A 23,322-nucleotide genomic window follows, 5' to 3' on the forward strand; every position below is an offset into this window, starting at 1 on the left:
TGCAATCTCCCTAAAAATATTGTTCCATATCAAAAGAAATTCTAACACTACCTACTACTGGATTACAATTCCCCATACCTCCCTTCCTGTATGTAAATACTTGGATAGGGGAAATTACACTGACAGTTTGATGTGATGTATGCATGCATTTACCTCCCACAGATAATCCTAAATCAAGATCTGGAGACAGGAGTGAGCTTACTTTGAGCAGGAAAGGTCAACCAATTTCTGTACTAGCTGAAATAAGTGTTCTTTATCTCGTTTATAGCTGCATTATAAGAAAATCAAAATGCTTGCAGAAAGTAGTGCAGATGCACCTAAACCAACTTTGCACAGAGAATGAGTGATAGCATTGCATGGCAGCAGAGAAGACCTTCTGATGTGATGGATTAAGGGATTCAAGCAAAATAGAGTAGCCTCTGCTGGCTTTGCACTTGACCCTAAGATACCAGCCTAGATCAGGACCCCATTTTGGCAGGTGCCTGACAAATCCACAGGGCCTCTTGCCCTCAAGAGGGGAGAAACCAGACAGATGAAGCACAGACAAATGAACCCAAAGATATGGTTCGCAGCAAGCCACAGAGTTTTTCCTGCTTTCAACCAAGCTAGCTCACACTACATGTCTCACATCAAAACGCCTCAACTTTGGTGAGAAACCCCAGTTCCAGTCCCTGACAGGGTGCAGAACTCAAAGCAGGACTTAACAATAAAGTTATCTTTTGCCTTTCTTGGCCAACAGCTATTTACACAATTCAAAACTCCAGAGATTAAATGCATTGCAGCGCAATTAGTCAACATATCTATTTCCTGAAGGTTGGGCAGCCTGAAACAAAACCCATGCATTCCTAGCCCTGAAACATCACTTTTTGGAGAGCAGCTTCTTAAGTAAACATCTAAGGCCTACGGACATGAGAGTCAGATTAAAGATCTGTCCAGAAAAATGGCTGAATTTATGCTATTTTTACTAATGTGAAACATAGACCCCAGCACTGACCATAGCTCTTTGCAAAATCCCTTTAGAGCAAGGGAGGAATATTGATGTTTAAAAAGGTACTTTGCCTCTCTGCTGAGATCTACCCTGATGTTAATCTGCCCCAACTGCCAGAGTGGGTGTCATTTATTATTTAGGATGAACAGCACAATGCCAGGCTAAATGGACTGCTAGTCTAACCCACTGCAGAATTCTGAGACCCCAGAACAGACAAGCTCTTCATGTAGTTTGGCACTGACATACACAGAGCCTAAGATGAGCATCACTTGAATGATGGTGCTCTATTTCATGCCCTCTGCACAGCCAGGCTTCACCCACATGTGCTAGCAGCAGAAAACTAGGTTTCTTACAGGGGCATTGGGGGAAGAGCTGCTGTTTAGACTGATGCAAAAAAATCCTTTCAGATTCTTCCTCTAAACCAGAATACGCAGATCCTGAAAGCTGTTCAATCCTGAAAAACAATTCGGATGCTCCCATCTGAAATCATTTCCCAGTTATAATTTTTGTTCATTTCAGAACAGATCTACTGAACTAGATAAAGTCTTTACTATACACAGTTACTCTGTGCTTGTGCAAACCGATTCCCCGTGTTTCTATCATGAAGAGGACTGAAGCCTCCAGGACACAGAAGAGCTTCAGGCAGCTGTACAAGGCCGGGCCAGGCTGACAGCCTGATCCTGTGCACAACCCTCCTCCTCCTCTGCACAATTCTTTTTCCTCCCTGAAGAAAAGTAAGTGAAGCTCCCCATCCTTCCTCCTTTCCTTTCTTTGCTTCTCCAAAATACCTCTTCCACATCAACATCTTTTGCAAGTAGTGTTTATGTGTGTGGTTCAATGTGGCTGATGTGGTTTAAGTGAACAATGGAAGACTGGGAAGGGGCTGCTGGCTTTTCACTGTTTTCAAATTCATATCAGTGAATAGTCAACTTTTATATATTTTTAGAAAAGGAAATGAGGTAAATAAAATGCAGAAAGATACAGTGATGTAATTTAGCTGAACTGCCAAAACATACAAAGGGTTGTTATAAAAATACACCAGCAGACCTGAGCCCTGAGAAAGTCTTTACAAAGCCAACTTCTAGGTGCCAGGATCCAAGTCCAAGGTCTAAATTCAGCAAGTACGTTCATATATGCTTAATCTCAGCTTTCAGTGGGGCACCCTGGGTATTGTCGGGGCACCAGCACACTCCTAATGTCAGCAGCCTGTTTGCACCAGCCAGTTTTACAAAGCTTGACAGGGCTGAAGTGTCCTCCTCCACCTTGGCACCATTATACAACTCCTGTCCTATTTTCAGGTCTAATTCCTTGTGTATTGTCCAAATTAACTGCATTTTCCCAATTGTCTTGTTTCAAGTTGGTTCCCTTAACACCAGTTATCAAATAAAGGGTGTGGGATGCATTCAACACTGGTAATGGTATGCAAGGAAAACCTTCCTGTATCAGCAGTACTGCTTTTACCCTTACCTGACAAAGAGTCTTTCCTGCCTTATTTGTGGCTGAAATTAAACCTGTGACATGAAGATTCTCTAACAGGTGTTGGATTATCACTGGGAATAAGGATTTTGTTGGTTGAGAGAACAACTCTGGGCACCCTGTCCAGTTTCAATAACGCCCGTTATTACTGACTCCAGCTTTTGATCTTGTTTTTAAAGGGTTAAAGCTACCACACTGCTATAACAGCACCTTGGCTTGTACATATGGTTCAGAGTGACCTGAACTGTTTTACAAAGGAGGTGGTTGTTAGTTTCCCTGGTTTGCAGACAGGAAAATTGGGAGATGAGAAATAGCATGGTCCAGCCTTATCACACTAATAGAGGAGTAACTAAAATTGAAGTCTTTAAGCAACAGAAAATGGGACTTCAGGCTCTGCCCAGCCTTGTTAAACAGAAGTTAACCAGAAAGCAGTCTTGCTTTTTATTAAATGATGTGCCCACACACAACTTTCAGAAGTTGTCTCGCCTGTATATGTGCTTTAAAGAGCTCATTGATCAAACTTGCAGAATTCCCAAAATATTTTTTAGTTATGTTGCCTTAAATTTAGCTGCACCGATGTCATTTTAAAGCATTAAGCTCTATCAATGTGATGCTACTTAAAATGGGAAAAAGTAGGGTTGATTATTATGTTCAACAGTAAATAACCGCAAATCTTGCTGCACAATCTCCAGTGTTGATTTAAATGTGGTTCTGCTAGCAGATAGTCTTCTAAAATTCTATAAAGGCAATTAGAAGTGGTAATGATTGTAAGCACCATTAGGTTTGATAATTTGCTCTTTCCTACATGTACATGTGACACTATACCCAGTGTCCCACTGCCAGTTTTAGTCTCCCTGTCTTACAGAAAAGACTTGGCGATGTTCTTTTCTGTCCTTCACCCAGGCTGATTTCAATGCCCAATTTTAAGGGCTTAAAATGAGACCAGTGAACCTAAGCTTTCCTCATGCTACCACCCTACATCTACATTCTCTGAGCTTGCAACAATCTGTTCCATCTCCCCACATTGTCTGTTAATATTGCAGATGCGATATTGTCTCCTACCCAAATACTTGGCAATAGCTGAGCTGAGAGTCTGCAGAAGGAGCTGAAGAATTTTCTTTTTTTTGTGTCTAAGCCCTTAATTTTGCCAGGGTTCCTAAACAGAGGCAGTTCTGCAGGATAACAGCAGGAAAAGAAATGCACACCCAGGTCCTAAACATGCTCTCACAGACCTTCACTTTATCTATGCTCAGTAATACCAAGAGAAAGCAAGCTAGAGGTATGAGTGCTACTCGTTTTATCACTGAAACTGTTCCCACAGAAATTATGGTTATTCTGATGGCTGATAGCACAATCTACTGGGCTCTTCTTGCATTTTCCTCTCTTCATTATTCACTGATCCTATTCCTGTTTCCATAGAATTAAAGACTTATTACAAAGTGCAGAGTGGCTCATTACAGGTATTCAGTTCAAACACCTTGCACTCCATGCTCCATAGTATTTCACCCTGTGCTTACTGTAGGTCTCCTAAAACATGTTGAGCAAGAACTAGTCTTTCAAGATGACACACTATGTCCGCAGCACCATTAATTCTAGAAGGAGTTTCTTTCCGAGACTTTCTCTGCACCCCGATATATTTAATCATAAATTCTGAATTTTTACATTCACATTGCCAATAAATTTGTGCATTCAGACTGATTTGGAATATTCATTAGTTTTTAAAGATACACTCCTAAAACAATTTTCCAGTTTGCTCCTGCAGTCATATTAACCCCATGAGATTTAAGTTGCACCCCCCGTATTTCAAAACATTATCCGAAGTTTAAAAATTGAGCTTCTAGTGCCAAGAGGACCTAGAAACCTTGCTATATATTGAAAAGCTCTACTCGCTGTGTCTCAGCAGGAGATCCAAAGGCACAGTGCTAAGATTAATATTAGCAGCTTTCCTTATTTCTTATAGAGGTAGATAGCTGAGGATCACACAGGGGAACAGGTTGACTAGCAAGAAAGGTACAGGCTGAGTCCCAGTCCTCCTCACAGATCCATCCATTTGTGGAGATACCTTCTGTGTGTCTCTAGCTTAAAACACCTCAAAACTTCACTTGATTTCCTCTTCAGTCTTTGCTAAATTGCATTTGAACCCTAACTGAGAGCCAAACATTAATCATGCTCACTATGGAGTATATGAGGCTAATAAATGGGGCTCTGGGGGGCTCTTTAATTAGCCCTAAAGGTCTGGAGGATGAGCAAGGCAAGCTGCAAGGACAGCCACTGTTACCCAGAGTTAGTGGCTGTAATCGCAGCACTTCTGGGATGCAGGGGAGAAAAGCTGCTTGCATGACACTGTGTAAGCTTCATTCCTGCCATAAAATAGTCCCAGAACTTTTACTTATTACTCTCACTTTCTACAGAACATTTTACAACATGCCCAAGCCCGTTCACCACTTTACTGTGCTGTTACTTTATTTGCTCACTAAGGGCTGTCAAACTTTTTCTCTGATGCCACAAGAACAGTTTTACACTTATTTCAGTTCTTGTATATCAGGGCCAGGCCTTGAGGCTACTTTGCTTCTCTCTCCAGGCACATTTGACAGCCATAAATCAGAAGCACAGCTACTCTGTTAGGTGCCAGGCATATCTTGATGGCTATATGGGGGCTTGATGTGAAGGCTTTTTGTTTTGCCTTTCTACCAGCCAGTCTAGGAACACACATTAAGATAGAAAATAGCATAACACTAGAGGCATACAACCAGCTAAAAATACTGCAAGAGGGTCAATGGACATAACTCTGACAAACAGAGTCCTGCTTGTTGGATCCCATTTATTTAATCGTAAGAGCTGAAACTGCACCAAAGGGTTTTGTTATGCTGGTGTCAAGAAGAAATAATGACATTTAGCCCATGAGTTTTGCTCTGTCTCCTCAGTAATGCAACCTGGATCAGGGCCTGACCCTGATCATCTGAAAAGAACTTGCTGACCTTCCATTAGTGCTCTCAGCCTCCAGAGTGCTCTCCATGGCTACTCTGAAATGACTTCTGGTGAATGAGCAAGCTATGCAATTACACTCACAGAGAGTCATGGCCTTTCCATATATCAAGGGACAGCCTACAAACATGTCCACCATAAAACATATCTATGATTCAAAAGAGAATGTCATGTAGCTCCATGAAGATAAAGCCATACATTAAATGCTCCCCTCCCCAAACCCCTGTAAGTTCAGCTATGGCAAGCTCACTATCTAAGTCACACTTTAGCAGCACATTCACCCTGTGATTCAAATCACACACAGGTAACCCACACAGCCTCAATAAGGAAACATTAGTACAAAGCTCACCAAAACTACAAGATAAGCTGAACTCCACCATGCCTCCAGACATTGCATCAGCAACACTTACTCAAAACCTTACTTCTACAATGCAATAGTAGCAAAAACGCTCCCCAGGGTTTAAAGAGCAGATTAGGAAAGTGCTTGCTATGGAGGCATTCGGTATAGATAACCTTACCTTTGGCAAAGGGAACCTCAGAGCAGAGAGGGCCAGCAGATCCCTAAGGCACATGGAGCAGAGCATTGCACCACAACAGGGAAAGAACCTTACCAACCAGAGTTCAGCCCTTTGGTACCTGAGCAAAGCAAGCCCAGAGCTGGTGCCCAGCTTCAAGTAGGAGTCCAAATCATTAAACCAATTCATAGAGAATACAGATCCATGGTCAAGCAGAGAATTCAGTTCCTGCAATAGGGTGCTCAGCCAGGCATGGGTGAGCAATTCCAACACAACTCAAAGGACAGAGGCAGTAAACCCCCCAGGTGAATTTAAATGGTACTCCTGGGCCCATGGGAGTGGGTGGAGGCACCAGGTGGGGCCAATCAGGGCCATTAAGGCTAATTAGTGCCCTCAGGGCTCCATCAGAGACCCTTCCAAAGCAATTCTGGACAATTTCCCAGGTGATCTTAAAGCTTGTTTCACAATCACAAAAAAGCCTCCACATCCTGCAAGCATTCATCTCCATTGTGAGAGAGTGCAGACATTTCCACTTCCAGTAGGTGTAAAGAAGAGGTCAGAAAAGTGCTTGGTGTAGAGAATTTAGATAGTACTGCTCTTTAGATAGAAAGTGTGTGTGTGTGAGAAAGGCAGGGTACAGTAGGCTGCATCAGGAAAAAACCTGAAAACCAGCTGTGGTTTTCATAATCTGATATGAGTGTAACTGCTTCACAGAGACGGGAGGCATTGCAATGGGACTACCTAAGTTAAAGCTTTGTTGTCTTCTCTTCTTGCAATAGAGAATAGAGTTTAAAACCAGAAGGAAGGTTTTGATTTCTATTTCAGGCTAGCATGGAAGGCTGCTTTTGATGGGGTTTTATGTCTGGAAGATGAGCAGAATTTACACTTGTTTATACTGTATGAACAAACACACAAAATCTCTGATTAGACCACAGTATAAAGGGGCTTCTAGTAATCATCCACAAGCACCTGACTCATTAAAACTCCAGTTACTGGGCTCCTACACATGCTTTTGAAAATCCCACCCTGATCATTTAGAAAACACTATCCACTACCAAGAGAAAAACGCGCCTGAGAAGGCACTGAAAGTATACAGCATCTCACAGCAGCCAGCCTTTAATTGCCACATGGTAATCACCACAGGGATTAAATTGTCATCAGGTCCTTGCTAGTTTCTCCCTAACCTTTATCTGTATCAAACTAGTAGGGAACCTAGATCAAAGCAATAAAAGTAAGGCAGCAACACACTGCCCTTCATTTCAGGGGTACAGCTGTATTAAATCAGCTTTATTTCTTAGGTATACTTAACATGTTACAGCTTAGAAGATGACGATTTCATGGGAAAGGATTAGAACAGTTTGGGTGGTGTTTAATGAATGGCATCTTAATCTACATTTTCTGCTTTCTTAAACCATAAAAGGTTCCCAGTTCCAGTGTTCTCCACACATAGTCATTTATTCAAATTGCTGACTGTACCTTGCAGCCTGTATGCTACTTTACTATGTTTTTCCGTTGACAACCGTACACTTCCCAGATATGGAAATCGTTGTATCTTAATCTTAACTGCAAGTTGATTTGTATTCACCAAAGCATGTGGATAATCCACAAGAGCCTGTGCTTAAAAATCGCTGCTAGACTCAGTGCAGCCAATGCAGATGGCCATACAGCAAGGATAATCTCCGCGTGGGATTCATCCACGGGAGCAACTGCCCAGTCAGAGCATCCACTCCCATAGGAATCAACAGGCCACAGGAGGCAAAAAGAGGCATAAATAAACAGACAATCAAACAAACACAATAAATTGGATACCGAGCCTGCCAGCAGATTAAGGCAAGAAGGAGCATTAAGTTGTTTGGGTTCCCATTTAAAAATAAACAAATTGAATGTCCCAGTCAATCTGCTTAACGTCTGACTGCCATTAAGCAGATAAGCAGTGATTTAACCTTATGGGATAGATTTCTTTCTATGATGCAGAGGTCCTGTCATACTTGGAAGATGACAAGTGAATTCTGTAATTTCCTGTCCTACCACAGGCCAGTGATGTATTTGCTGGAAGGTCAGGGTGCTCCTTGTTTTTCTATTTCAGATGCTCCTGGGGCATTCTGATAAGGGCCAGCAGTGTGAAAACAATGCTGTCAAATAGCACAATGGTGCTGTAAATAATTTCATGCAGGGAAAAGCTTGCTTCATTTAAGGCAGTATGAAAAGCTTTAATATGGGACATATTCAGTTGGTCATTCAGCATTTTCCATTCCTGAGAGCCTTTCTTCACAGGGCCTTGAATTCTTTGCTGGCTACACAAGCGCCCCAGAACCCAACATGCAAAATGTCCACACCAGCCACCCGGGTTTGCTGCATTGTATTTTACTGTGTTGATTTATCTCTCCATTTCTCACAGACTTATTGAACTTAAATTGGCTGGCACACTCCAGCTTCCCAGCGCTTACCAGGTTCTGCAGGAGGTGATTTTTCACTTTGTGTTCAGATGTCAGCAAGCGTCCCCTCCATCAGCACTCACCTTGGCCTTAACCCCTGTAGTGCCAGGGGGTGCTCGCTCCTGATTCCTTCCAAGACCAGGCATCTCTTCCACCATCACCATGCAAGATTAGCACATGCACATTCCCCATTTGTTTTGCCCTCTTTCCTCTTCCCTCCCTCCTCAAATGAGGAGATACTAAGCCCAAAGTAGAATGTTTGAAATGGCTTTTATGGCCTTGGAGCATTTTTTTTTTCTGGGGCACAATTTTCTGGCTTTGTGACAGAAGGGTTTTTTCATTGCTGTTGACAGCTCTCGCCACAAAATCAAACTCCTTCAAATATATATATAGCGATGTTTTCCTTTGTTGATAACTGATGGTCACAACGACAATATAAAGAGATCAGCACAATCCAGCCCAATCCCTTATCTCATTTAAATCATCTCCGATATGGATGCTAGGCAGGTACTCTCAGAACCTGCCAATTCAACTGCCAGGGCAGTTGTGCCATCCAGACTGTCTTCTCAGCTGTGCTAGGGGTTTTGGCAACTAATGAGACTCAATCTAGCTAATATTTCCATGATTTCCACAGCTTGATCCAAACTACTCACACTGGAGCTTCTGATGTCTCTGCCCGTGGTGGGAACTTGCTGTCACTGAGCTGCTGCATCTCCCACTCCAGTGCCCTGCACTGCTATTGACACCAGCCCCGTGGCAGCAGGCTGGGTTTAACGGCACAGCTCCACTAAAGACATCAGAATTAGGTGATGTAAGAGCAGAGGAGCACCTCCCTGTTTCTCCCACATCTCCTTGGAAAGTATTCTCACAGGAATCCACAGTTGTGCTGCCTTCTTTTCTCTCCTTCCCACAGCAGTTTCTCAAGGTGATTGAGGAGCCCTCCTACTCTCACCTCCTTCGAGCTTTGTTAGTGTCATGTAAACACCCTTTCCACTTCCACCTTGCTTTCCTGGCTCAACTGCTACTTTCCATCTTATCTTAACCCCTTTTGATTCCAATGTTATTCCCTCACTCTCTGCTTCCGTAATTCATTTAGTGTAAACCTGCAGTGAGACAGCTCCCTGCTCTCCCTTCGGAGCTCACTCTGCTGATAGTAAAGATGTTTTTACATCCTCACATTTACAGCCAGGGAACATCTCTGCTGCATCATCTGCCAGGTTACCTCCTGCAGCCTCCCCATCATCCCACTGCTGCTTGTGAACCAGGTCCTGAGAGGCTGGAGGTTGTAACACAAGGTAAGGGGTAAGAGAGCAGCACTTGGGTTGTCTCAAAAGTGGTGATCCACGAGCCAGCCAGAAACACTTCTGCCCCCTGCACTGCAAAGGGAAGAGGGATGCTGGGATGTGCTGTCATTTCTTATCTCAAGGAGCCCTGGAAAGCCTACCTGTGCCATTTCCCATGGAGCAGGGATTGCCCCTGCAACTCCCGGCACTCTTAACATCATGTGTTTGGATCACTGCGTTTCTAAACCTCATGTGGTCTGTAAATGACAAGGAAACACTCCAATCTACTCATGAGGGTGCAGACACGTAACATGACACAGCACATGGAGCTCCTGGATGCAGGCAGCACATGGACTATAAACACTGCGTAGCTGCTTTGCTTTAGGAAGCACTGCTGGGAAATCTGGGGAAGGGGCGAGGAAAATGCTGTTGTAAAAGGGGAAAATTTAGGCCCAACATGAACAGAAGTCTGATTTATAAAAGAAAGGACCATTTAGGACCAGGACTGCGTAATTTGGAAAGGGCAGGAGTGTACAGCATCACATTGATTTCCTATCACAGAATCCCAAGCATAGCTACAACCAGTGGCATTTGTCAGTTTTTTTCCAGTAAGAACACTGCCATCAAATCTGGGGTGTTTTCATGCAAAACACTTACTTTAACTCCTTGAAAATCCTCTTTTGCATGTCTCATTTCACTTTTTCCTCTCTGAAATGCAATGGCCCAACTCCACCAAGCTGGAGAGCACAACAAGCATCAGAGAGCAGGAGCTGCGGTGGCACTGGAGCCAGTTAGTGCATCACATGCAAGCACTAGAGCATCTGCTGGTGGCTGAGGCAGCGAATGCCTATATGGACACAACCCCACCGTTCCCACTGGCATTTCTGTGTCAGTGCCAGAGGGAGAGGGGGCTGAGCAGTGCAAAAAAATCCCATTGCCATGAATATTCATGTGGATTTTCAAGCATGCTTCGTGTGTGTTTGCATGTCCTTTGTGTTCGCTTCGGTTGAATGCACCAGCAAATGAGTTTCTGATGGACAGAAAGAGTATCCTCTGATGAGAACGTCAGGTTTGATGTTCTTATTTATTGCTTGCATTGCATTGTACCTAGGAGTTACATCGTAGGACAAATAAGCTAAGTGCCACAGACACAACCTCTGTTGCAAGGAGGTTGCTTGCTAATGGGAGAGAGGAGAAGATGCTGGTCAGAGAGATCACCATGATCATAAACACTGATGGTCTGGTCCTTCTGAGTTGTGTGACAGGCATGGAGGGATCGGGCAAATGATGGTGGAGCCCAAAGACACAGGCTGGAGAAGCAAAGCGGGTGACAATGGACGCCCTCAGGGCTGATGGAGCCTGTGTTGACCTTGGGATGCTGAGTGACAGGTGGTGGCTGGGGCTGCATCACCAGGCCACTTGCAGCAGAGATTGGTGTTCAGCCAGTGGAGCACAGGTCTATTCCTGCAATCTGTGCATCCCATCAGAAGAACCTGAAATCTGAATTTCAAATGTCAAATATCTACAGTGACTCGGTCACCAGGAAATTACCATGCAAGAAACATTTGTGAAAATCATTTGGTAACGCTTTAACAATCACTGTACCATTTGGGCAAGAACTCAGCCTGTTCTCAGGCGATTTGCAAGTGGAAATAAATTTGCAGGATGAATAAAGGATTCCCTGTGAATTCTTTTTTGCCCAGGCTATTTCGCAGCTCTTTAGCTGGAATTCCAAACCACCTATTTTTATTTAACACTCTAACAAAAGAAATATGATTCAGACTTAATGCAGCTGGGAAATGTGTCCTGTGATGAAACTCCTTTATTGAAAATGATGTGATGTGTCTTCAGTGATGTGGTCTTTGGTGAATAAAGAGCTTTCGTTTCCCTGTAACTGCAAATATAAGGAGGAGAATTTACCCTGAATGTTGCATTTCTGAGCTCAGCAAACCAGTAACAAAAAAAAAAATCCCTTCTTTCTGTAAAAATTCAATTATTTACAATGTCTTGAAAGCAGCAAAGCAACAACAAAGAGCAGGATACCAACCGAGGCAAGTGTGGAAATTTCCATCATAGACAGGTTCCCTTGGATGGCCAAGGACATGATTTGCGGCTGGCTGAAAAAAAACACATTGAGAGCATCAGGAAAGCTCTTGATTCTCATGCTTGAGGAGCTGAAATTGCCCCTTTCTCCCTGCTTTTGTCCCCACCCTCCATCTCCACTGTACTTCACACGTGTTTAATTTCAAAGGTCCTCTGGGGTCTGGCCTCTGGCACCGTGACTAAAATGAAATGTTCTGGCTCAGAGCTGAGGAGGGGAAGACAGGAGGGACGGGGAACAAGGCCCATGGGCTGTACTGCTGGGAGAGACTCCCAGGCTGTCACTGCCCCAGCGTGACCGACTGCAGACAGCTAATTAACAGTAGACACAAATAATTAACATCTGTGAAGCCAGACAGCTTTGCCCCGGGACTGCTAAGAAGTGAGCCCACAGCCGAGCAGCGTGGTCTGTGGGTGTGTGGTAATTGCTCATTGGGAATGTCTTGGAGAGCAGAGATATTCTTACTGGCATGCTCATGATGGACATCACCAGCAAATGCCAGGGTGATTGTTTTAGCATGGGGTTGTAGACACCAAGGCTGTTATGGATGTCACAAGCCAGTGCTACCCTCTTCATTTCTTTCTATTAGGTCGCCTTACACGTTGAGGAGTCAGAAATTCCTTCCCCGTTACAAACAGTGAGTGGGTTTAGCTCATGGCAAAGAGTAATCAGGTGGGAATCCTGTGATTTCTCCCCCAAAGCCAGTCATGGGTTATCAGTGACCACCTTATTGGTGACCTCTCCCTTCTCACACCCGGCTGCCCCAGTGCTCCCCTCCAATGCTCATGGCTTTTATGGTGTAATGCTTCAGCAAGACACTTAAGTAAATTACAGCTCTGTAACACTGAGAATGTTTAGTTTTGATGTTAGATAACATGCAGTTATATCCTTAAAGTGTCATTCACTGAAATGGATACACACTCTGTCACTGAGAGGGCACCTGCCAGACAGGAAAGGTCAGAGATGTAGATTCAGCACACTCCATTAAACTGTTCATCCTCAAATCCAAGCACTGGGGCATGTTTTTCCCCTCGCTCTCCAGTATGCAGAACAGCACTGCGATGAAGGTGAATCTGTTGCCCAGTCACCCCTTGCATGACTAACAAGGGTGTATCATTGGAGCTGAACAAGCTGAGAACCTCCTCATAGCAAGTACCTGCCCTCCCCTCCTCAGTGGGCAGGCTGGAAAGCAAGGGGAGGCACAAGCCATGTTCAGTATGGACCCTTCTCAAAGACCAACAGTCTTCAAATCCATGGTTCAGCCTTTCACACTTGCACTAGTTAAGAAACAGGCAACTTCCCAGCATAGACATTTTAGCTATGGAAAATTTACCTTTAAAATTCCTTCATGATTGACTACAAATACAGAGTCTTCCTTGAGAAGTGTTTTACTGTCATATATCCATTTATCTAATAGCCAGGGGCAGCCACAGCTTGGGATATGACTAGATATGCAAAGTGCAAAACACACAATCTGGGCTGCCAAGCCCCATTGTAGCCAGCGGGGCTGATATATAAGACCCCTAAATCATAACTCCACAGTAGAATTATTGAAGTACAAATTGCTCTTTGCATGCTCCATGATCATATAATGCAGAAAAGTTCATTTTCATTAGTTTGCAAATAGCTTATAAGCCTAGCTAAATAGACATGTTTTTCTCTTGCATACGGAATACTTGCAATATTTGCATACTTAGGTAATGACAATATTTTTTTTTATGGTGTAGCTTTGCTCGGGTCATAAATCCATAATGCACTTCAAGGCTTTATTGTGTCCCCCCCAAATGTGATGTGCTTCAGTTTTTCCAAGTTATGAGCATCCGTCTGCAATTCATTAAGCAACCCAACCAACAAATTTTCCATTTCCTAGTCTATCTTTGTATGACCTTTCTGGTCTGATGACTCAAACATATTTAATAAATTATTAACAGGGATTACATTAGTGAGAGAGGAGCTGTGTAATTACTTGAAAGAGTGCTCAGAATTCGGGTTGTTGGGATCTGCCAAAATCAGAAGGGGAAAGTTGTCAGGAAAACTCCATAGCTGGAAGGGAAAAAGCCCAGAAAATTTAAACCCAGATAAAATATTAGTCTCAAATGGCTGCAGCTCATGATTCTTTCTGTGGATTTTAGCTGAATCATGCTGTAAGGACACAAACATCTCTCTGGTTCTATGTGGGAAATACAAGATTTGAGAGGGAACCAGGTCTTCCTTGGACACTGAGGTGCATCTGGGAGCATGGCCAGCAAAAGGCAGAGTGAACCTGCATTTTGAATTGCAGTGGTTACCTTATTCTTCCATTCTAATTCATTCATGGTTTTCTAGCAGTGTCTAGAGGAGAGTCATTGGTTCTTGGCTTTCAGTTGGGTGCTGTGAAAATGATCTATGTCCATAGGTGCAAAGATTGGTGTAAGGCAGATGGAGTAGCCGGTAGGGCTGAAGGACACATACCCCAGTCTGGATTAGCTGGTCCAGAAAGGACCTGCTGCCTCTGCACTGATGTATTCACTTTCAGAGTTATCTCAGTAGCATGGATTTTCTCTACTGCATTTTTCACGTGCTTTGCCTTGTCCAGCTTTAAATGCTGAAGAGTAAATGGGTTTGCTTGGCCATACAGCTTTAGTTTTGTCTAAATCTCACCAGTGAGATGTAAGTCTTGGAGTAATAAACATTTAGTGTCCTGATAAATGATAGCAGTGTGGCAGAAAAAGCCGTCCATTCCAATCCATAGAAGGCCTCACTTCAATCATATCTTATTACTTTCAGACTATTCAATCTTTGTCTCAAATCATTCAGTAGCAGTTTAATCGATACATCAAACTCAAACACAATTCTTTCTATATACTCAATACCTTGCATCAGAAATGGCTTCTGGGTTGTATTTTGGAATGAGGCAAAGAATTAAATCAAAGACCTAGAGAGAGAAATACTCCTGAAAGAACCTCATTATTTTACTTATGATTTATCTACATTTCCTGGCCTCTGTACATGACACTGAACTTCAAATAATCTTTCAAATCCTTCCCACACATTAATTCTGAGAGCACCACCGAGGTCCACAGAAGCATTTGCAGCTATTTCTCAGAGCCGGTAACCAGAGCAAAGACAGGGGTTAGCACTGTTCAGCTTGGTCGTCATGCTTTGGTTTCACTGTTTTGAGACTGTGGAATCATACCTGAAATTCACGTCCTAGTTCTTGACTACTTCAAAATCTTAAATCAACCAGCCACTTTGATAAAGGTGGCCTTAAAAATATGTCTAAGTCCCAGTTCTAACATGCAAATGGCCCTTGTCTCCAGAAGCATTTTTCCTTTAGTATCAAAGCAACATAATGCAGTCTTTTCTCCTGACACTATTCAAAAATATTTTCTCAAGCTGTGATTTCAACACATCAGAGATGAACTAAAAAAATATAATTTCTGTCTTCTTCACTTTTTTTTTTTTGCCTTTTTTTTCTTTATTTTAATCTCTTGCTTATTTTAATCACACTGCAGATTAGGAGCCATATTGTATACAGATGTAACCAAATGTAGTCCATAATGGGAAACAGTTATTTATGATGAAGAGCTTTTTCTTGCATTTAATCTCCCTTCAGATATAATAGTGCATTGTCCTGGTGTGATCTCCTTGCAGCTGTGTTGAGAAGCCACCAAGAGCAGCCTACACAAAGAAATGAAGACCCAGTTGCAGAGTGCACTGAATGGTTTTCAGACTGCAAGTGCCTTCGTACAGTATCACCGAAGTCCTGTTACCCCACATCTTCCCTTCAGGTAAAAATATGATGAGATACACATGCAGTTGCAGCCTTTGGGAGCATTTACCCTTGTATAAATTGGATGTGTGGTAAATAATCCTGGTCCAATTTTCTTGGCAAACTGAAAAGCATTGTTGGGTGCTGGATGAACCGAGCTTCCATGAGAACTCCATTAGGCATCCAGCAGAAAGGTCCCCTCACTTCCCAGAGCAGCCTTCACTGTGATAATGGCTCATTTACATTATATATGCCCATAAAAGCCATATTCTGAAAGTGATTTAATAGAGAAAAAGAGTCAAAGTAGCAGCTCATCCAGGAAGTGGTATGTCACTATGAGTTATGCGGTACCTCCGTACCTGTCTCAGGAACACATCCTTTGACATGCTGTGAATCACTTACAGATGCATGACCCATCCTATGGTTTAAACAGGGTGAACACAAGTAAAATATATTAGTCTTTCACTAGGACTTCATGAAACTGTCACTGATTTAATGAAATTGCCTTCTCTCCATTGACTTCAAAGAGAGATGGGTTGGGGCCAGCTGTCAAGTTACCATCAAATTACAATAATCCCATTCTTCTTCTTATCAGATGTCCTCTTGTGTTTTTAAAGGTGTTGAAGAACACAAGCACCTGAATTCTTCCAAGATCAGGTCACTTGCTTGAAGCAATTTTCTTCTGTACTCAGTGTATTTTTCTTTTCATCCTCAAGGAAGAGGCCAACAGAGAGCACTGGCTGCTTTTTTTCTTTAAATATGCTACATTTTTTTACATATCAGATTATGCATCATAAGAAAGCTCAGCATTAAGCCTGGCATGTGATGCACAGGCTGACCTCCAGCAGTGACATGCTATATTATAATTGTTTTCTGTTCTGATGTATTGCATATAGCAAGATGTTTTCCATTTCAGAAGGCACTGACATTGCTGTAATGTGCTTAAATTGTTTTATGAGAACAACAAGGCTCCTGGGGTTGCTTTTGGCATCTTTGGTGCTCTGCTTTTGACAGCACTGTAGGAAGAAAGGCATGTGCTAGCCTATTGCCTTGGGTTCCTTTGTCACTATGATCCTCACAAACTGCATCTGATGGAGCAGATGTGGCAGTGGTGGTGATGGGAGCCTGTGGCAGCTGCGTGCTTTGCAGGGACCAGCTTTGCCTTCTCAGAATGCTCTCATTCAAAAGATGAAGCTAACTTGGTTAAAGTGCTCTGTCAAAACTGTATGTTTGACTAAAAACAAAAGAACTTCTTCCTTCAGCAGGAATTCAAATTAAATTATAAGTACTAACCCCTCCTCCCCAGTACTTCCACCAGAAGTCAAAGTACTGAATTGTAAAACACTGTGACTCACCTGATGAAGCCTGAGCACCTCAAGGCTTCATAGAATGGTTTGGCTTGGAAGAGACCTTAAGGCTCATCCACTTCCAACCCCCTGCCACAGACCGGGACACCTTCCACTAGAGCAGGTTCCTCCAAGCCCCATCCAACCTGGCCTTGAACACTACCAGGGACAGGGCATCCCACCTGTGAGATGGGTTTGCTCACCAGGCTTCCTGCAGCTGGATTTTCACATCAGCTCTATCTCAGTTTTGTTAAAACCATTTTTACTCTTAATTTCAAAATACCATTTCCCACTGACCTTCACTTTCTCCAAGGAAAGCCTGTGGACTCTTTCCCCGTGTTCACTCTTTTTTGACAGTGAGATGGTATTAATCCAGATACCCAAACATTACACCCCTCAAACTCTGGCCTCAGAAGGATGCTTTTAGAAGGCTATTTAATTCTCTGGTTTGTAGAGTCCATCCTGGGGTCTAACAGTGAACTGCACGTATGCGGCAGAGCATGTTGGATGCAAGATCAAACCCATCATATGAGCCTCAGGAAGAAAGTGGCAGCGGCAAATGTGAACGACCGGCTGTGCATCTTATGGCTTTCAGTGGGACTGAAGTTGTTTGTGTTTTGTGTTTCTTGGGAAGCAGACTAAATGGATCTGCACACAGCAAACCTCACCAGTGGCACCACTCAGCACCCGCTGAGAGCAGAGTAGTAGCTGATGGGAAGAAACTGTCATTTGGGGGTAATAAAATTATTTTTAAGCTTGTCAGATGGAACCAACAAAATAGAAAGGGTAATAAGAGCTGTAAAACTGAGATTCATAACCCCACAAATTATGCATGACCATTTGGTCTGTCTGCCACACTATGGCTATCACTACTATGTTGTTCTGGCTTTCTGGCTTTTGGACAAATCCTACATGTAAAATGTTAGTGTAGATGAGTATTTTCTTCCCTGGGCTTTGCTGTGGGCAGAGAAAATGGTATAATTCAATGTGATCCTGCAGGAGACAACACAGATGAAAAATTAGCAAACTTGTGACAATGGAGTCAGTGTGTTCCTCCTTACATGAAAGCCACTTGAGTAGTTAATTTTAAAGTAAATCACCCTTGTTTCTCATGGTAGGGCATTCTGACAGGTGTGTTGACAGTTTCCAATTAAATGTGAATATTTTGGTGCCCTTTGAGTGTAAACCAAGCAAGGTGTTCCAAGGGCTGCATAAATCTAACTTTTATTAAGGCAGATAGTCCGTTCCCCTCCCAGCGTCAAACTGGATGAAATCTATTATTTCTTTGTAGAGTAAGCCTCCATCACAAGCAGCAGCTCACGATGTTGCCAGAGGCAGTATTTAATGTGCATCACAGGTACCAAGTAAAAGGTTATCTGCTTTGACTGCAATCTTTTTATTGCACAAAAGCAGATTCTTGTGAGGATTTTCAAGCCTCCTCCTTGGCCGGAGGGAGGGAGCGAGCACCCTGAGGAGCATGGGGATGTGGCTCCTCTTTGCTCTAGGTAGCACTTGGGGGAAAACCAAGCAAAGAATGCAAATAGCTGAAGAAATGCAGTAAATGGGGAAGGATAATAGTAAGTTTGAGGCCATAGGAAGTTTTAATTCAAAAGGTGAACTTTGATTGATAATTCCCGTTACCAATAAACCTCAGAAAGGTGTGGACTGAAGAGAAGTGGCCATTCGCAAGCTGCAAGAATGCTTGGGTCTGCTTCATTTTCACATGGGTCTCCAGCACAGGTGGGTGCTCCAGCGATAGTAAAGCAAAAGCATAGGCGCAAACTCTGTTATTTCCAATGTGGCAGCTCAAACCCTTTATCTCATGAAGCTGCCCAGCTTTGTGAGCCTCTTCGAGCGGAAATAACCTTGCTTTTTTATTTCAAAAAATAGAAACAGCTGAAATATTAACTCCAGATGCCAGCAAATATCAGTCCAACATTTTATTCCTACTTAAGCCAACAGGATTCTGTGCAAATGCAGACAAATATGTACAAGCAATAACTTTGGCTCAGGTGAGGCCTCTGGTTTATCAACTTCCCTAGGCTTCTGCATCTGTACTGGAGCGAGGAAGGAAACAAAACTCCATTTGTTGTTTGAGGAAGGCAAAATGAGGCACAAAGGTATCAAGTCCATGATCACCTCTGTTTCTGGCCAGCTGATGCTTGAGTACTGCAGGGTGCAAAATCTGAGCCCTTGCACAGGCAGCCTCCATCTCTCTTTGCTTCTCATAGAACAATTGAGAAAGTTGAACTAATCAGACCACAGACTGTTTGTTACCGTTGCTAGTGGCCGGTTGCTATAGGAGATTTCAGTCCTCTCCTGCTCTGCCAGGGGGGATCTTTTCATGTGCCTGAGGGATGTATAAAGGATTTGCCTTTGCAGACACAGTTTTGTGCTTAAAATATCTCCTTACACAGATTAAAGTACTTATTTCTGATTTAGCAAAGACCCCTTCAAACGCTGGATGGAACACAACATGGTTTTCATTCAGCTTCATCTGCCAAGCTTAATTAGGGAGGAATTAGAGGTTTGCCTGATGGGAATTTGTGCTAACTTAAAGGACGAGTTTCCCGCTTGCACTGATGGCTGGCGGATACTCAGAGCTCATCCTGGTCAGATGGATTATGAACATGAAACACATGAAACAGTGGAGGAGAAAATAGCACCAGACACAGCTGCAGAATTAGACGTGTCTTACTTTGCAGTATTGAGGGGCAGTGGCTCCGTTCATTAGGGCTCAACTTTCTCACTCACTGTGTAACCTGCAAGTAGCAGGGTTCATGTGAGCCAGAGCATCTCAGCCTGCCTGGAGCCATATCATCTCACCTGGCACTGACCATGCTGCTGAGCATGCAGTTTGGAAAAGGTAAATATACATTAAGATAGCACACATATATATATATATATATGTAGAAGGATGAGTATTTTTACTTGAAATCTCTCTGAATATTCCTTCTGTAATGCAGAGACATTCCCAGCTGACATTTATGCCCTTACATCAATGCAGCCACACTTTGAACTATGCCAAGAGCTCTGTACGTTCGTATCAGAATACTGAAAGCCACCCTCAAAAATCTATGTGAGGGAGGAATAAATGATTTATGACTTTTTTCTAAAGTTTAGCTTCTTGCCCTGTGAAATCTGTCCGCCCTTTTTAAGTCCTTTATCAACCCTCCAGATTCCCCTAGACTTTTTAATGCAAAACATAACCCCCTAACTCCTGCAATATGTAAAATGACTGGGCATGGTTTATGCCCTATGAGAGAAACGTAAAGATAATAACACTTTAGGGTAACTTAGTTGTCCACACTCAGTTTTTAGATGCTTCGGGAATAGAGCTGCTCATTCTCTCCTGTGTTGCTGCTTTACTGATAGCATCCTGTTCTGGCAAAAGGCAGAAAGAAATGTTGCTGAGAAAATGAGTGTGTATCTTCGATGCTAAAGTGAAGGAAGCTCTTCCTGTGCTTAAAAGAAGTGTTGCTGCAATATAGAAGACAAAGATCTTACCTTTCATTATGCTACTGTTCAATGGCATATGCCAGCCACATTTATCCACTGGGAAATTTTAAATGAGCTAATTATTACTTGCAGAAGAGGAGAATGGAAAGACAGAAAAAGAAGGTGAGAAAAAATATAGAAACTATAAAAAATATTGATAATAATCTATAGAAAATACACAAACCAAGAAGAGAGCATAGTGACACGTGCTATTTATCAGTAATTTATACCTTTAAATTGTATTTTCATTTTATAAGACTCCTGCCTAATTTATTTCACTGCATGAAACCTTTTTCTCCCTAAACAACTCCGTTTTATCAATAGTGCTTGAGGTAATACAAATTCTTCTGGCAGGAACATACAGTGATGAAATAGCAAACATTGCATTACTAACCCCAATAATGCAGGAAAAACATCTTTGTATTGTGCAAGCAGACAGCAATATAACACAGAATTTCCCCCCAGGAATAGATCGCACTCTTACAACAAAAGGGTTGTGAAAGTCTTTGTTGTGATCCCTAAGGATTTAATGAATTGTCAGACAATCTGTGTAGATCAGACGTTTGTCCTGATAAGCATATTTGCATTTCTTTGGAAGCTGGTTCATGTTTGAATAGCATGATTAAATACATAATTGAGCTGCTTTTGGTAATTTCGAGAAATATAAATATTTTATAATATTAAATATGATATTTATATACATGCATTATAATATTAAATATAATATTCATGTAAATATATTATAACATTAAATATAATATTTATATAAACATAAATATCTTTATCTTGGGGGAGGGGGGAAGCAAGAAGAGGTCTGAAATATCTTCACAAGGCACAGGATGCCCAGCTGAATACTGTCAACTCTGACTTCAGTGACACCTCAAGGGGATGTAATAGTCTGAGTAGCCTCTCATTATATTTATGGGGTTTGAAAGTGTGTTTTGTACTCCAAATTTCTCTGCCCTTTCTTGAATCTTTACATGGACTCCTAATGCCCTGATTACTTTTTGTTGAGATATATATAAGCATCGCACATATTTGAAAGCTTTTGCTGTAGTAATACTTGGTGAGTTAATGATCACCATTTGATTAAGATGCTTTCTCTCTTTCTAGGTAGAAAACAGCAGGGATGTTACTGATGATGCCTGTAATTGTTTCAGAGCGTTAAGTGTGTGTATAATGCAAGAAGACTACAGGTCATCACTGCCAGAAATACTTGAGCTATGGAGCCACCAGAGCGATGCATTTTTTAAGTGATGCATTTTTTAAGCAATGCTTCCTAAAGATGTTGCTATAAAACTCAACAAACAGGATCCCGACAAATACAACACTAAGCAAGTAGTGTCATGACATTGTAATAATTCAAAGCTACATCTTAGTAATCATTAGAGAAGCGTTCTGTGGTCCTGATTTGTTCAGCTAAACCCAGGTATCCTTCAGTGTTTTTTTTGGTCATAAACAGGCTGTACCTTGCAATGTAATAAATTAAACTCATTTAGATGTGGTTTAATCCAACCAGTAGCTCACCACTTGGGGGGAAATAATAGGAGCTAAAGAGGGAATTAAACCAAGAAGATTTGCACTTTACTATAGCTATGTTAGTTGCTCCTTGCCATCAGGTTGGGGACCTTGCCCTTTGTTCAGGTGCTCGGATGTAGATTGCCACTGCTGTTCCCTCCCCTGTGCTGCCTCTCCTGCATGTCATTAGCATTCCCCTCCTGCGCCAGCACCAGAGGGGAGCTGTAATTAAAATTCAATGTGACAGAGCATGTCAAATGCAAATGGTCCCTTTCGCACAAGATCTTTGCTGAGATCCTGTTCATTTTGTGGTTGTATCGGTTAGGTGTGCTGCTTTCTAAGAACAAACTAACAGGAGGAGGTCAGGACTTTGTGATATCTTACGGCAATTTTGTTTAGATCATTTTTCTGACTGTTAAACACCATAGGTTTATTGGTTGTCTCTTGTTCATGGAAGCAAAGTGATAATTCATTAATTATTTCTCTTCAGAGCCTGGATATACTCAGTGTAACAGAATATGCTCCTGAAGCAAGGGCAGCTTTCCCAAGGCCAGGCCTTTGCAGCTGCCACTCCTTGGTAATGGGCAGGGAGGATAACCTGAAGGGATGGGTGAAGGAAACCGGTCCAGAGCAGAGCTTCCCAGGATGGAAAATCAATCCCAGCTTCACCAAGATGATCTAAGGAACAAGAAACACAGGGTAATGCTTCAGCAAGGAGGCCTTGAGATGAAGTTTGCATTCTGAGGAGGGCTTGCCAAAGTGGAATGGGGAATCTGGTGGATGGGAAGCTTGGCTGAACAATGGAAAACTGAGGACTGGCAGTGGCCCTGCACCACCAGCTCAGCTCCCTGCCACTGCTGAGGGTCAGGAGATCATCCAGAGGGGACACTGGGCATCCGAGCCATGCATGTCCCCACAGCACCTTTGCAGAGCAGTGTGACAGGGACAGGCAGAGCAACAGGGAGCAGAAGAGGAGAATGAGGATGGAGCAAGTACCAAGGGAGCTTTTCCCTGAGGCCAAGTGCAGGGTTAAGCTTCTTGCTTCATTATGGAATTCTTTTTACTAATTTTGCAAGTCATTTACATGCTGTCGAGTTTCTCATTGCACCCCGAGTCTCACACTGTATTTTAAAGCTGGTGAGAGTGCTGACTGCTCTGACCTTAACATGGAAGTCATGGCAAAATCATAGATTACCATCGTAAATATATTGCCTTTAGGTAGAGGAAGCTTGAGTAAATGTCTGCAAAATAGCAGGACAGCAATAAAACTTATAAACCAATAAGAAATCTTATATCAAGAGCAAAATCCCCAATGGGATAAGAACGATACTGGGATGGTGCAGATACACACCATCAGAGGGACCTCTCAGAGCTTATTATAACAGACCAATACTGCTTGGACAGATGGATAATCACAGCCATAGCA

At 42.6% G+C, this 23,322-nt stretch overlaps 1 protein-coding gene across 1 annotated transcript in view; it reads right to left on the reverse strand.

The window, feature by feature from the left end:
* FRMD4B (FERM domain containing 4B) overlaps window positions 1–6,234 on the reverse strand; it is a 139,482-nt gene extending 133,248 nt beyond the window's left edge. The window contains exon 1 of the mRNA XM_062630304.1: window positions 5,968–6,234. The gene's annotated coding sequence lies outside the window, so the exon portion shown is untranslated. The remainder of the gene's footprint in view (window positions 1–5,967) is intronic.
* Window positions 6,235–23,322: the final 17,088 nt, after the last annotated feature.

This window comes from Pezoporus occidentalis, unplaced genomic scaffold, assembly GCF_034315485.1.
Source record: "Pezoporus occidentalis ecotype Australia unplaced genomic scaffold, CSIRO_AGI_Poc_V1 ctg35, whole genome shotgun sequence".
In the NCBI taxonomy this organism is placed as follows: domain Eukaryota; kingdom Metazoa; phylum Chordata; class Aves; order Psittaciformes; family Psittacidae; genus Pezoporus; species Pezoporus occidentalis.